Source organism: Solanum stenotomum, chromosome 2, assembly GCF_019186545.1.
Source record: "Solanum stenotomum isolate F172 chromosome 2, ASM1918654v1, whole genome shotgun sequence".
NCBI lineage: Eukaryota > Viridiplantae > Streptophyta > Magnoliopsida > Solanales > Solanaceae > Solanum > Solanum stenotomum.
In genome coordinates, this window is record NC_064283.1 from 34694825 (window position 1) to 34711479 (window position 16655).

The following is a 16655-nucleotide window of genomic DNA, read 5'->3' on the forward strand; positions in this document are numbered from 1 at the left end:
TTCTCTAACCAAACAACCATTACTATGAGCTATGTGATAATACAGTGTCTCGCCCACGCTACCAGAACTGTCTTATAACTTGCCGGAATATATAACGCATCATCTAAGTGGATCCACTAAGCTATGCTTAAAAGCATTAAGGAATATATAAAAATTATAATCCTTTCTACCCACGTTGGCTACATAGTTTATGGAGACTTGAATTATGATGAACTCGTCCCCATATTGGTGCTCAATACTACTCTCAAAATATACTCATATCATATGTTTAAAAACATAACTCTTTCTCTGTGGTTTGAGATAATTACTCAAAAATTAGCTCAAAATCACTCTTGGAAAATTGGTGTTTTCTCTCCTGATTAAATGTTGAAACATTTACTCTTTGGGAATACTTAGTTCCCATATAATCTTTTAAAGAAAAAGAACTTCACTCTTACTCTTACTCAACTCAATGATCAAGTCTTAAAACAAGTTTAAAACAATTGTAAAAGACTTTTGAAAAGACTCTAAGAACTCTCTAGACTTGGCTCTTAACATTTCTTGAATTTGAATTTATGGATTTAAGGTTATGATTCATGTTTATGGATGATTTCTAGACGTTTAAAAGTCATTTAGAATAATTATAATTGATAGGAAGTGTTAGTACACTTTATAAGGACTCAGTCGGGTGAAAAATGACGAAAAATAGGTAGGGGCAGACGTCTCAGGCGCACTGCTGTGTGGGCCCCATTCCCTAAAGTTTAGAGACACAAATCTAGCGCACTGTTGTTGCGCTGGCCTAGGCCTTTTGGCGGATCGGGGGCGTGTCGCCCCAGCCGCTCCCCCATAACTTTCTGACGAATTTTTCAACTCATTTTCTGATCTTAATTTGATTAAATTCGATTTTTTTTCTCAATTTCTCTTTACTTTCAGATACCCAAAATATGTACACAAGAATCTAACTCAAAACAACTCTAATAATTGACACAATTATCTCAAGAAACTCAGTAATCTCATCCCAATTCAAGAACAAAAGCAAATTCAAGAAACACCAATCAAGAACATCATGCTGAAATAAACATGTTTGGAATGTTGATTAACGAACCCAATTCTATGTGAACTCACATACCTCTTAGGGATCAACCCTTGGTGAATTCCTCAACGAAAATCTCAAAAACGCAACAAAATTTGCCCTTTCTCCTTTTTTCTCCTCTTGAGTCCTTTTCTCTAAAACCCTAACGTGAAATTTTAAGTGCATAAACTCAACCAATTCAGTTTAGACCCCTAATTAATTATTTAAAACAAAATAACTTAATTGGGTGAGGAAAAGACCAAAATACCCCTCTTAAATTCGGATAGCTTTCCTTATCTAGATAGCCCAACTTCAAACGGGCATATCTCCCTCATACAAGCTCAAATATTAGCAAACTCGGTGGCTTTGGAAAGAGGATTCCAAGACCTTTCATTTGATATCTTATTTTCCATCTTACTCATCCTGTACTGAAAGTTATAGTCATTTGAAGTTGACTCTAAACTAATACTCAACATAACTTTGCAAAATTTTAGATTTTCATTCTTTCCAATCATGGTTCTGTCTAATTTTAGCTCTTTTAAATAGCGGCGTGTTACAATATCTCTCCCTTGGGAACATTCATCCTCTAATGAGATCACTCTAAGTAGACTAAGGGTGTAAAATCTAACATTCAGCTCAAACGCCCAACAAGCAAATCTAACATATTCAGTACATCAATTAAAGAGTACTAAGAAGAGAATTAGTACCTTGATCTGGAATGTCTCCAGACTCAAAGAGACGTGGATATCTCTTCTTCATGTCCTCCTCGGCCTCCCATGTAGCTTCCTCAACAAACTGATTTCTCCATAAGACCTTAACTGATGCTACCTCCTTGGTTCAGAATTTATGAACATGGCGATCTAGAGTCTGAACAGGAATCTCCTCATAAGACAAGCTATCCTTAATACCAATATCTTCAGTGGGTATGATAGATGAAGGATCGCCCATACACTTTTTCAAAATAGAAATGTGAAACACTGGATGAAATGCTGCTAACTCTTGCGGTAGCTCCAACTCATAAGCTACATTACCAATCCTCTAGGATATTCTGTAAGGACCAATATACCGGGGACTAAGTTTCTCTTCGTACCAAATCTCATAAAACCCTTCATTGGTGAAACCTTGAAGTATACCCAATCATCTACTTCAAACTCTAAGTGTCTTCTCCTAACATCTGTATAGGATTTCTGACAACTGTGGATATTTCAACCATTCTTGAATAACCCTTACTTTCTCCATAGCTTGATGAACAAAGTCTGGGTCCTATCAACCCAGATTCACAAACCTCAAACCATCCATTAGAAGATCTGCATCTTCTCCCATAAAGAGATTCATAAGGAGCCATCAGGATGCTAGAATGATAACTATTGTTATAGACAAACTCAATGAGAGGTAGGTGATCATCCCAATTACCCTTGAAATTAATCACACAAGCCCTCAACATATCTTCCAAAGTCTAAATAGTGCTCTCTTCTTGACCATTTGTCTGAGGATGAAAAGCAGTACTCAAGTTCACCTTCAAACCCAAACCTTTCTGGAAAGGCTTTCAGAATTGTGCAGTAAATTGTGCACCTCTCTATGAAATAATCGAAAATTGGAACTCCATGAAGTCTTACTACCTCTTGAAAATATAACTTGGCACAATTCTCTATTGAATAAGTAGTCTTTACCAGCAAAAAGTGGGCTGATTTGGTCATTCAATCTATAATCACCCAAATGGAATCATGCTGCCTGCGAGACCGCGACAAGCCAGTGATAAAGTCCATATTGATCATCTCCCACTTCCATTCCAGAATCTCTATATTCTGAGCCATACCACCGGGCCTTTGGTGCTCTACTTTAACTTGTTGACAATTCGAGCACTTAGCAACGAAATCTATGATACCTTTTTTCATACTCTTCCACCAATATACTTCTCTCAAGTCACGATACATCTTTGTGGAACCCGGATAGATAGAATATATGCAGTTATGATGTTCATCCATGATCCTCCCTTGGAGTTCATCCACACTTGGTACACACAACTTACATTGATACCTCAATACACCATCTCCCCCTTGTTCAAAAGTCCTTACTTTTTGCTTATGAACATTTGCCTTCAAATAAAGAAAAATAGGATCTTGGTCTTGTTTCCCTTTCACTTCTAACACTAATGATGATTCAGCACCATTCATCACCACTACTCCTTTGGTGGAATCTATCAATCGAACTCCTAATCGTGCAAGTCTGTGCACATCTTTCGCTAACTCTCTTTTTTCTTCATCAACATGGGTGGTACTACCCATGGAAAACCTACTCAAAGCATCAGCAATAACACTAGCCTTACCTGAGTGATATAGAATACTCATGTCATAATCCTTAAGTAACACCAACCACTTATTTTGTTTAAGATTAAGCTCTTTCTGACTAAACACATACTGAAGGGTCTTGTGAGTGGGGAACACATCTACATGAACACTATAAGATAGTGACGCCATATTTTTAAAGTGAATAGTACGGCAGCCAACTCTAGATCATGGTTTGGGTAATTCTTCTCGTGAACTTTCAGCTATCTAGACGCATAAGCTATAAATTTACCATTTTGCATCAACACACAACCCAATCCAACTTTGATTGCATCACAAAATACTACAAAACCTTGCTTACCTTCTAGTAAGGTCAATATTGGGCAGTAGTCAAACGCATTTTCAATTCGTGAAAGCTCTTCTCAGAAGCTTATGACCATTGAAACTTAACTATTTTCTGAGTCAACTTAGTCAATGGGGATGAAATAGATGAAAACCCCTCTACGAACCTACTATATTATCCAGCCAACCCCAAGAAAATCCGAATTTCAGTTGGAGACGTGGGTTTACACCAATTCTGCACTGCCTCTATTTTATGAGTATCCACTCGAATCCCATCACTAGAAACAATATGGCGCAAGAAGTCCAAGGACTCAAGCCAATATTCACACTTACAGAATTTAGCATACAATTTTTTGCCCTTGAGAGTTTGGAGAACTATTATGAGATGGCTAGCATGATCTTCCTCATTCCTTAAATAGATTAGAATGTCATTAATGAATATGATAACAAACATATCTAAATAAGTCTTGAACACTCTATTCATAAGTTCCATGAACGTTGTAAGAGCATTAGTCAAACCAAACGACATGACAAGAAACTAATAATGAACATAATGGGTCCTGAATGTTGTCTTAGGAATATCACTTTCTATTACTCGCAACTGATGATAGCCAGACCTGTGGTCTATCTTAGAAAAACAAGTGGCACCCTGAAGTTGATCGAAGAGATCATCAATTCTCAGAAGAGGATACTTATGCTTGATAGTAATCTTGTTCTACTGATGGTAATCTATACACATTCTAAGAGAACCATCATTCTTCCTCACAAATAATACTAAAGAGCCCTAAGGTGTGATGCTTCATCGAATAAATCCCTTATCAAGAAGATCTTTCAATTGCTCTTTTAACTCTTTCAACTCTACTGGTGCCATTCTATATGTCAGAATAGAGATAAGACAAGTATTGGTAAGCATATCTATACCAAAGTTTATTTCTCTCTTAGGAGGGACTCCGGGAAGATCATCTGGAAAGACTTCTGGAAACCCTTTTACTACTGGAACTGACTATATAGGTGGTGTCTCAACACTAGAGTCATTAACTAAAACTATGTGATAGATGCACCCCTTGGAAACTAACTTTCTCTCCAAAAGGTACAAGATAAAACGACCCTTAGGCACTGCTGAACTACTCTTCAACTCTATAATTAGCTATTTAGGAAAAAAGAACTTAACAACTCGAGTTCTACAATCGACCGAGACAAAACAGGCATGAAGCCAGTCCATACCTAGAATGACATTAAAATCTATGATATCTAACTCAACTAAGTCAACAATGGTGGTCTTGTGATTGACGAAAATGGTACAATCACGATAGACTTTCTCAACTAGAATAGACTCACCAACAGGTGTAGAAACACTGAAGGGCCCAAGAAATTGCTCAGGAAGGACATCAAAATTCATCTCCACATAGGGAGTCACAAAATATAGACTCTCTCCTGGATCTCCCAAAACATAAACATCAAAATTAAAGACTTTGATCATACCAGTGATAACATTTGGAGAATTATGTTGCTCATGGTGATTAGTAATAGCATATAGACAGTTTACCCCTCCGTCGGTCCCTAAAGTAGCTCCTCTAGGTGCAGCTCTATCTAGTGGAGCAACTGAAGAAGATGGAGCTTTATTGCCCCTATTTCCACCGCCTTGCCTATTCTTAGGACACTATTTAATGACATGACCCTCTTGACCACACTTGAAACAACTAGTGGAGCCATCGCGACACGTTCCTGGGTGGTTCTTACCATACTTAGCACATGTAGGAGCCCAATTACCTCCTCGTGCCATAGTACCTTGAGACTGTGCAATCTTAGCTCTGAAATTCTGTGAATTTTGATTGTTAAACTCACCTCTGTTCCTTGGTGTAGGTGCACTAGAAGATGATGGAGCAGGTCCTTTATATTTCTGTTGGAAAGAAGACCGGTTCGCATTACTCTTTTATTGTCCAAATTTGTTCCATGTCTTAGCTTGTTGCTCCTAAACTCTTCTCTCTCCCTCATCTTGTCCTCCTCAACCTACTGCATATGGATAATTAACCTCGCTATTTCTATATCTCATATCAGCATAGTTGTCTTAACCTTCTTACTTGACAGACAAGATAACCCAGCAACAAATAGACTCATCCTGCTTCTCATGTCAGCAACCATCTCCGGAGCATAGCGGGAAAGTTGGGTGAACTTAAGACTATACTCGTGAACACTCATAGATTCCTACTTAAGGGTGAGAAATTCTCATACCTTTGCTTCTATTAGTTAATAGAGAAAGAAATGCACTATGAAAGCAGTCTCGAACACAGCCCAGCTCAAAATTTGTGCACCCTCAACCCTACCCTGCTTCCACTGGTCAAACCAAATCCTAGCAACACTCTTCAGTTGATAGGCAGCTAGTTCCACTAGCTCAGCATCGACAACGTGCATAACCTTAAAAAATTTATGCAGTTTCTTTAAAAAGTTTTTCAGATCCTCAGTGACACTTGAACCAGTGAAGCTCGAAGGATTCATCCTTAAGAACTCACGAATCCTTGAAGTATCAGCCACTTCCTATCGATTCTCTCTCTATCCAATTTGATTAGTCACAACTTGACTCAACATCCGGATAGCTTCCTGAAACACAACATTGGTGACCTCTCCTTGAGGTTGCACTTCAGGTGCATTATTAACCCCTTGACCCTGTGGTTCAAGATTCCTCCTAGAGGGACGACCTTTGACAGCTCTCTGTGGAGGTATGATCTGAAAGATATGCGCAAGCACGAAATAGAAGAAGCCTCTTAATTAAAGATGTGGTGCGCTACACACTGATAACTAGGACTCTACAAACACAGCTTCATAGAAACCCTCGGACTGTTGAACTCTGTGCTCTGATACCAAGTTTGTCACACCCCGAGCCTACACCCTGGACGGGACTGGCACTCGAGAACCATTGATGGCCCCAAGAGAACCCTTGGCCTGGAGAGACTCTTAGCGCAAGACTTTAAGCTTTAATAAAAGAAAACAACTACAACTTACTCAACTGTCTCAAAATAACCTAGAATGTTTTAAAATAAAGCATCCAACTAGCCAAAGTGGCAACTCAAGTCTTATAACAAAACAACTTAAATTCAAAGATTGATAGCTATATAGCTATGAAGCCTCTAATACAATGAGGGATGTCGTGACAAGACCCCGATCATCCTAACAACTGAAATGATAAAGCAATAATAAAGGGATCCTCCAGAAAGCAAGGAGGCTCACCAAATGAATCTGAAATGCTCAACTCGATCAACGAAGCGCTGGATACTGATCCTGGTTACATCTATCTGCATCATAAAACGATGCAAGCCAAATGACATCAGTACATTGAATGTACAAGCATGCTAGGGGAATTCTAAAAAAAAACATATGCTTGACTAGAATCTAAAAGAAATACTTACTCATCTTTACTCAACTCAATGCAGAAATAAAACAACAATAAAGATGCAGTTTATATAAAGCATTTAAATAGTGACAACATCTCAAAGTATTGGAAAATACCATAATATTTCAGTTGTATATAAGAATACAAAAAATTAAACTCTGTTTGGGAGATTCTCTAACTAAAAATCATCACTATGAGCTATGTGATGATACGGCGTCTCACCCACGCTGCCAGAACTATCCTATAACTTGCCGTTATATAGAATGCCTCAACTAAATATTTCTCGTTTGTCTTCCTTTCGTGGTCTTTCGAGATTTGCTTTGTTAGTTTCCGCATGACACACTATAACACCTCGTATCCGAAAAAGGGAAAAGGATTAGATTTTGGGAAGTTTCAGGTGCAAGCCACAAAGGCCAACCATGACACATGGGTTGAACCACGGACCGTAGGTTGGTCCGTGGGTTATCCACCTTGGCTAAGTTACAAAGCCCAGGACCACGGCCTGACCTACGGACCGTAGGCCAGACCACAGTCTGTGGTTAGGGTCCGTGGTTTAATGGCCCAAAAACCATCTTCTGACCACCAACCATGGTCCACCACAACGGTCCATGGATCACACCACGGTCCGTCGACTGGGTCCGTGGGAGGAAGGTCGGTGGTCAGTTGGCAGTTAAGTTCAGGGGTATTTGGGTCTTTTTCTAATTAGTTAGTTCCTATACTTATTTCCTTTTACCCTTCATTAAGACCCCTATATAAGCTTTTTAACCCCAAATTTCCCAATGGAAATCATTCTCTCTAAACTCACCAAAAAGAAGAGCTCTCAAATAATTTTGCCTTTAGAAACTTGAAGAAGAAGAAGATTCAACCTAGGGTTTCAAGCTAAGGTATTAATTCTTCCATTGAAGGCTAGAATTTGGATTCAAGGTATGATAGTTTTCATCCATGGACTCCTTCCATCCATGGAGTTCCCAAATTCCTCTATTTCAAAAGGTAGAATTCCCCCAATTGAGTTACGATTTTCTTCAATTATCATGGGTTCTTTTCATTATTGATTTAAATGATTGGATTATGATTTATAATGCATGAATTGATGAAATACTATGATTTTATGATGATTTCCCCATGAACCCATGTAATCCACATGTCTTGAAGTTGTGGATCATATAATGTTGGATTTTGATCTTCAAGGAAGAGTGTTTATGAAATTGAGCATGTTTTGCAAGCTTTACATGTATTTATGATGAAATAAATATCTAACCAATGTACTCTAAGAGTTGATGAATGAAAGTGGGTTTTGAACCTCAAGAGGTAAATTATGGATGTATGCATTTTTTTATGAAATCTATGCAAATGTTTTAAGGGTGCTTTGAGAGTAAAGTACCAATGATGATGTTGTGTTGTGAAAGGATATTCTCACAAAACACATAATAGCATGATGTGAAAGGTTTTCTCACACATAAAGGATTCTTAGGTTGAAAGTCTTTCTCACCTAATTAAATCAAAGAGTAAGAGCCATCCTAATGAACTAGCTTGGATTGGTTGTCCAAGGGCACCTTTCCATGATTAATGAAGTCAAGTAAGAAATGAATATTTTGTGGGATTTATGCTTAGAACTGAGTGGGTATGATGATGGGATGGAAGCTCTCCCATTAGTAGAGGTCGAGTTTCTAGAAGCAATCTCATGAGATGGAAGCTCTCCCGTTAGTAGAGGCCGAGTTTCTAGTAGCAATCTTCTTATCCCATAACTATGTGCCACCATAGGATGTTGTCTCACATAGATATTAGCTAGTGGATGCACAATAGCTATAAATTCATGGTCTTACCTATGCAAGTAGGACACCTCTTTTCGGTGTGGGGTAGACACCAAATTCCATGTTAATAGCTCGCATGGTCTTACGTGTCGGTCATGGATAATTCCCCACAAGTAATAATAAACTAAGGTTACTTTAAGAAGTATCGCATATGAGTTCAAAGGTTTTAAAGATGAAGTTAGGTTGCATTGACCATAATTTATGAATTATGTTTTATAACCCTCTTATAACAGGTTTAGCTTGGTCAATTATATGTCATGAAATGAAATGTCCCTTTTTAGCATGATTTAAATGTTTTATGCATGGCTATCATACTTTCTACATTGTTTTGTACTAACACATACTCTTGCCTACATTTCCCCAAATGTAGGGTCCGACAGTCAGGTTTTAGGGTTTCGTGGCTAGAGGTTACTTCGAGATATTTCCAAGCTTTGGTGAGTCCTTATGCTTCGAGGACAGAGTTTTATTGTTCCACTTTCTTTCATGAATTTTCTCTTTTGGACATGATGTATGGGCTAAGCCCAATTTCATTCTATTGTATTAGATGGCTATGATGAGACCAGTGTAGTAGACCTCCGCTTTTCGTTTATAAAATGTTTTGGACTTGGACTATTGTGTTTACTCTTATTGTTCTATTTCTTATGTTACGAGAGCTAAGTGGCTTGCATACTATCCTTCAAGGTTCTATACGCCATGTTACATCTAGGGGGTACTCCTGGGTCGTGACACACACCTAATTGTTTTTGGTCCTAGCAACTTTGAGATAATATAATCAAAAGTGTAATTATGACAACCATATCCTCCAAGAAAGAAAAGAGAATGTGAAAGGAATTCCAGGATGTAATACTTTGTTTACAAATAAAGATCATTACTTTTGATTACTGTTATTAATCAAATGGTACACACTTTTTATTACTAATTTTGGGAATTCCATAAAGATCCTGACTTATATCATATCATATCGATTAATACTATTCTCTATAAGGTTCTAATAACATTAATTTTCCATAGAATGTCTGGCTCAACTTTACATTCCACAAAAGTTAGCAAAGTGAATGCTAAAGTTTAGTCACCTATTGAAGGTGTGAAAGGGAAATGAAGGATTTTGACTTTTCTGAAGAGTTGCAACTTTTTTGAAAGGTTGTGATTTTTTTGAAGGGGTGTGACTTTTTGGAGAGGTTGTGTTTTTTCCGAAAGGGTGTTACTTTTGGGAAAAGTAGTGACTTCTCGAGGAGTTGTGACTTTTCTGAAAAGTTATGACTATTTCAAAGGGTTGTAACCTTTCAGATGAGGAACAATAGGAACTTGTACATACTACCCTTTGTTGTCTATATATAAATAGAGGGGTTTCCGGTCATTTTTCAACAACGAATTTTCTGAACTTCTTTATATTCTACCAAAAAAGTTGTAGTGTACTTTACTGCCTTTGAGTGGTTCGTTAATGTTAGGTTATATACTATTAATCATGCATTTAGATATAATACATTATAAAATCATGATGGTTAAAAGTCTAAGTGGGAGATTGTTGGATAGATACTATTAACCATGTGTATAGATATAGTATTTATTATAAAATAATTATTTAGTCATTTTAAATAGATTATACATTCATTTATTGTGTTTGTTTACTTATATAATAGTTGATTTAGTGTATAGAGTCTTAGCTTATACCTATAGGATTAAATCATTGACTCCTATAAGTATAAAGTTTTTTGTTCAAAATCTGATATGGGAATTGGACATGCCATCGGTACGATTGTAGCACAAGATTATATGTAGTTTATCATAATTATGAGAATGGTATAGTTCCAATTTCTTGTGCTAGTGCATTTTGTATGTATTGAACAGGACCAAGTAGAGATAGTTGCTTTAGACTGACTGATAACAACATATTCTCTAAACTATTAAATGTAGTTATATTCTTAATCATGATATAACTATTATGATTTGTATATATTAATTATCTTTTTTTATTAAAAGGTGAGATTCTAAAATGGGTCAATATGCCTGGTAGATTGGATGATAATAATATATATTGGTAAAAAATAAGTTAGTTGACGGAATCCATGTATCGATATAGAGACTGATGATATGTCTTTTTGAGAAGCATATAAGTTTTCATCATTGCAAACCTTGCAAGTGGATTTATGAATCTGACACATGATATAAGTTAGGCAAGTGCTCTAAAGGAAATTGATCATTGAATTAAATTCGTCAGTAATTAAATTTATTGATTAGTATTTGTACTCTTAAAATGGGTAATTGCATATGTAATTAATCACTAGTTTTGATAATCTTTATTAACTCTTCTAAATTGAGTAACATATGATTCGATCAAAGTAACTAGGGTGATTTTCACCTGACTTAATTTAACAGTAGACTCTCCATCTGAGTTAGATCTGTATATGTTTATGGAGTGAATATCGGTTATTGTTCATGTGTATTGCATGAATAGTTCTCCAATACCATCGATTGGCTATTCGAGATGAATAGATACACATGTATAAATGAACCCTAAATTTTGTTATTTAGGATTATTCGATACTAGGTAATTTATCCTCGCTTCGCACGGATATAGTAATCTTTCTAATTTTTTATCAACCTTTTCAATAATCAACTGATATAAGAAAAAAAAAAGAGTAAATTTTAGTAGGTTTTTTAATCATTTAAATAGAAATAAATGATTTGACATTATCACATATCTCAAGATTGTAAATATATAATTAATGATTAAAAAAATCTTGAAATCTAATCATTTTTATCCTTTTCATAATTTATCATAATATATGTTTGATGATATAATTGTCTTGTGAAAATTGAGTGATGTTCTAATGTACTGATTAAACATAACTTTTTCTATTTTTTTGTACATGAAAAATATAGAATCTGATAATTTTATGGTTAGAATTACTCCATGTAAAAAACAAATTATGTGAAAGTTTTCGATAATAAATATTAGTTATAAATAAGTTAAGATCGTTAAAAAATGTACACCACAACAACATAAATAATTTTTTTAGAGATAATGTACTTGTCTGAGGTGAAACGTTCACCACTTTTCGTTATTGTTACTTTGTTACTTCAACAAAATTTATGGAAGGAGAAAAACGAATTTGAAACAACAAAAGAATAATATTGTTAACCCTTTTAGAAATTCATTCTTCAATAAACTGTTGCTCTGAGGCCCTTCTAGATGTTTCATCAATACAACTTTACGACATGTTCAGAAATATGTATGTATAGTTGTTGTATTATGGAAGTACAAGTAGATAAAAATGTTGGATTCTATGCTCATGTTAAAGAAATATTCTCTAACATTAAAAAATCAAAATGAGTCTAACCTAGATAACTCAAACGCTGAGCAATTACTTGGGACATGAAGGACAACAAATTTAATAGACATATCTTTTGTAGTTTAAGATATTACTTTTATTTAGAGTAGGTTTTGTGTCACATTCTTCAAATTAAGTTTACCGAAAATAGTCATAACTCACACGAAACATATTTAGAAGAGCCGAATGAGAAAGAAAAAAAAGAAAAACATTAAAAGGATGAAAAGTTTTGTCCAAGTGAGATAACATACATACCAAACGAAAAATAATCAACACAATTTTAAGAAAACAACAATACAACTAGAAAAATATACATTAAAGAGAGTAAACTATGAGATATCCAATGATGATAACAAATCATTCTAACCAGAAAAGTTCCTATGTTTTGAAATAACATACCACAAAAAATTGACTAACACTTCAATCAACTTTCAATCCTTAAAGTACACATAATATCCACTGGTAAAATTTAGAAAAAATTAATAACAACAACATAAAAACCAAAAAATATGGGCATCCAAAGTTATTAAATCTCAGAGGATTTTTTAAAGAACACAAAATCGCATCCTTGTATGTGAAGGAATGACGTTGTTGATGAAGAAATTATAGATTTGTAAGGGCTTTTTTATTGTACCTTCAATAATTTCAGTAGAGAAAACTTTCTTCAATACCCAATTAACGTTTGTTATTTAATGTGTACTAACAAATACTTATAACAATAACTTTGAATAAACATAAACAACAAAGTTTAAGTGGGAGATTGTTAAGATATATACTATTAACCAAGTGTTTAGATATAGTATTTATTATAGAATAATTATTTATTCATTTTTAATAAATCATACATTTGTTTATGATGTTTTTTTACTCATATAGTAGATGATTTAGTGTATACAGTTTTAACTTATATACAGAGGATTAAATCATCGGTTCTTATAAGTATAAAGTTTTTTGTACACAATCCAAGATGAGAATTAGACATGCCATCGGTACGATTGTAGCACAACATTATATGTAGTTTATCTTGATTATGGGAATGGTATATTTCCAACTTCTTGTGCTAGTGCATTTGTATGTATTGAATGGGACCAAGTAGAGATAGTTTCTTTAGACTGACTAACAAAAGCATATTCTCTAAACTATTAAATGTACTAATATTCTTAATCCTGATCTAACTATTATGATCTGTGTATGTTAATTATGTTTTTGATTTATTTAAAGGTGAGATTCTACGATGGGTCAATATGTCTGGTAGATTGGATGATAAATAATATATATTGGTGAAATAATAAAATAGTTGACAAAATCCATGTCTCGATATAGAGATTGATGATATGTCTTTTTGAGAAGCTTATAAGTTTTCACTATGTCAAGCCTTGCAAGTGGATTTATGAATCCGACACATGAAATAAGTTAGGCAGTGCTCTAAAGGAAATTGATCATTGAATTAAATTCATTAGTAATTTAATTTATTGATTAGTATGGGTAATCTTAATATGGGGAATTTCATATGTGTTTAATGGGTAATTTTGAAATATAAATAGAGGAGTACAATTGCCAATTTCTTGTTGAGTGAATTGTAATTTATTATGGTAAGAATAATTCAAATTAATTATTTGGAATTATTTTCATAATAGGAAGCTTCACTAATTAATTTTGTGGTCCCTACCGTGCCCATATTTAACTAGAACTTATAATCTATTCTAAAGGGAAAAGGAAGAAGTGTGTTCTTTCTCTATTCTAAGGAAAGAGAGAAGTATGTGTCTTTATCTATTCTAAGGAATGAGAGAACTGTATGACTTTTTCTATTCTAAGGAAAGGGAGAAGTACATGACTTTTTCTATTTTAAGGAAACAGAGATGTACATTTCTTTTTTCATTCTAAGGAAAAACATGGTATTCCCTCTCCTCCTTGGACTAGGAAGAAATCTCTATAAATGGGGATTCTTCTAACCTTTGAATGGATGAAGTTTTCTTTATGATACTTGACCATCCAAGTATTGAGTGTTTAGAAGTGAACTTGGGATCACTGTAGATGACCGCAGAACTATCGTCCAGTTAGTGGACTAGCATGTGGATTCACTTGAAGGTATATGCTCACGCTTCAAGATGTAAATCTTGAATTAAATTTTAAAAAGTTTATGTGTTTAGCATATATTAATTGTTGTCTATCATTCTTGTAAGCAGTATGATTCTGGTTTGCTTCTGTTGTGCATATAGTTTTTCAATAGTTGACACTGTAGTTTTATGTACTAGTACACCGGTGAGTTAGAGTATTCTATCCTAGGAGAATATATTCAATTAACCTCGGGTACTTGAGGGTAATAATTTCCTTATCGACACACTGTGCATTCAGTGGACTCAATTTTATTTTTTTCAATATTATTTCTGTTTTGTTGCAGATTATATTTTCTTCACTGAATTTGACTTTCTAGTTTTGATAATATAATTTAAACTTTGTTGTTTCTTATGAAGCTATGCGAAATATTGTTCTAAGTATCTTAGTAATATAGATTGAGAACAATCTTAAAGAAATTAGTTTTATTATTATTAAAGTGCATTATGTTTGGAGACTAAAACCTGTGTGGTTTTCTACTCAGTGTGAAATTTGTTTGTTTCTGATTTTTAGAGACTTAAATCTTATGATTTTCTACTCCTTTGGTTTGAATAATATAAAAAATTCATTGAATGTATCAGAAGTGCATTTGTTTTGAAGAATATAAAAAAACGTCGCCAATTTATTGTAGACACGTAATTTTTGACTGAACCTAAAATTTTATACCATTTTTAGAGCTGAAATTTTTTATAAATATAAATTCAATATTTTGACTTTTATCTTATTTTATTAAGTTTAGTTTTAAAAGATTTGAAAACAACAGAAATAGAATCACTTTTAGTAAGGTAAGTTTTATTTTCAATTGTTTAAAAAAAATGAAAGATTAGAAAAAAAATCTATACTATTTTTAAAATTAAGTTTTTATAAATAAGCTAGTATTTATTTAATTATTATTTTTTTTTTAGCTATTTGACTTTTTCTAATTAGCGTTTTATATAGTTAATTATTATTCTCTTAAAAATAAATTAAAACTAAAAGTAAAGTAAAAATAACCTAAATAATCTAACCTCCCATACCCCACCACTCCCATATACTCGCCCCTATACTACTATATCCCCACAAAAACTATCAGTAACTAACAGATCCCTATACATACACAACTAAAATTAAATAAAGAAAAAAACCAAAAAAGAGACCCACACCCCACGTATCTGAAAAAGAAAATGTTTCCTATATATATACCACCATCATAATCATAGAATATACGGAATAACAGTGCACACAAAACAAAAAGCAATACACTTTAAGTCAGAAAGATTTTTGTTCGTGGATTCAAGTTCGTGGCACCTTCAAGTTAATTATAATTACATTTGGAAATCAGTAGATTATAGCGGTTTCTTTTGTTGGAATTAAGTTATACGAAAAGGTAATTCTAATTCCTTATATAGTTCAATGAAATAATTGTTCTGAATTCGATTCTGATGTTATGAAGTCCTTAAAATTACATGTATTGTTATATGCCACTATTGTATGACGCATATCATATTGTTGATTGCATGAATTGCTACTGTTTAAATTTGCTCATCGAATTATTTTACACCTGACTTTAATTTAATCAACTAATTTGATCCAAAGATGGTTGTTGTTTACTCTTAGTTGTATTCCAACATGTTTATGTACATTTATTTGATGGTACAAATTGACAACTTCGTTTATGACTTTAATTTAATTACATGTAAATTGGTTAGAGATTCTGTATTAGTTATCACTTAGAGTTTCTGGATTTTAATAAATAAATAATATTGCCATACTTATGGAGACAATTAATTTTTAGAATAATTTTTATCGTATCCGAAATATTTAAAATGGAGGAGATGAACATTAGTTAATTTGAGTGAGTCATTAATTCATTAACGTGAGATAGTTCTTTTATTAGTAATTTCACACTATCATCATTTGGTGAAGGAATATTATTATATCAGTACGTATATTATTTTTCTCTCAATTAGTTTAAAGGAAAAATTAATTAAAAAATAATATATAGAATTGAAAAAGAAAACATGAGCAAAGAAAAAATATAATAATAAAAGGAAATATAGTGTAGAATAGAGAAAAATAAAGATAATAAAAAAGAGGAATATATCATTAAAAAGAAAGTAAGAATAAAAATAAAATAAATAAACATTTATTATAAAAAGCAAAAACAGAAGAAACAAAAGATGAAAAGTGATAAAGAGTAATAATAATAAAAAATAAAGAAAAGGTAACAACAAAAAGGGAAAACAAAAATTTAACCAAAAATTATTTAAATGAAAGAAGAAGAGAAACATTATGTTAAACAAAAACAAAAACAAAAAAAAAATCAAAATTGAAAGGTAAAAAGAAGAAGGA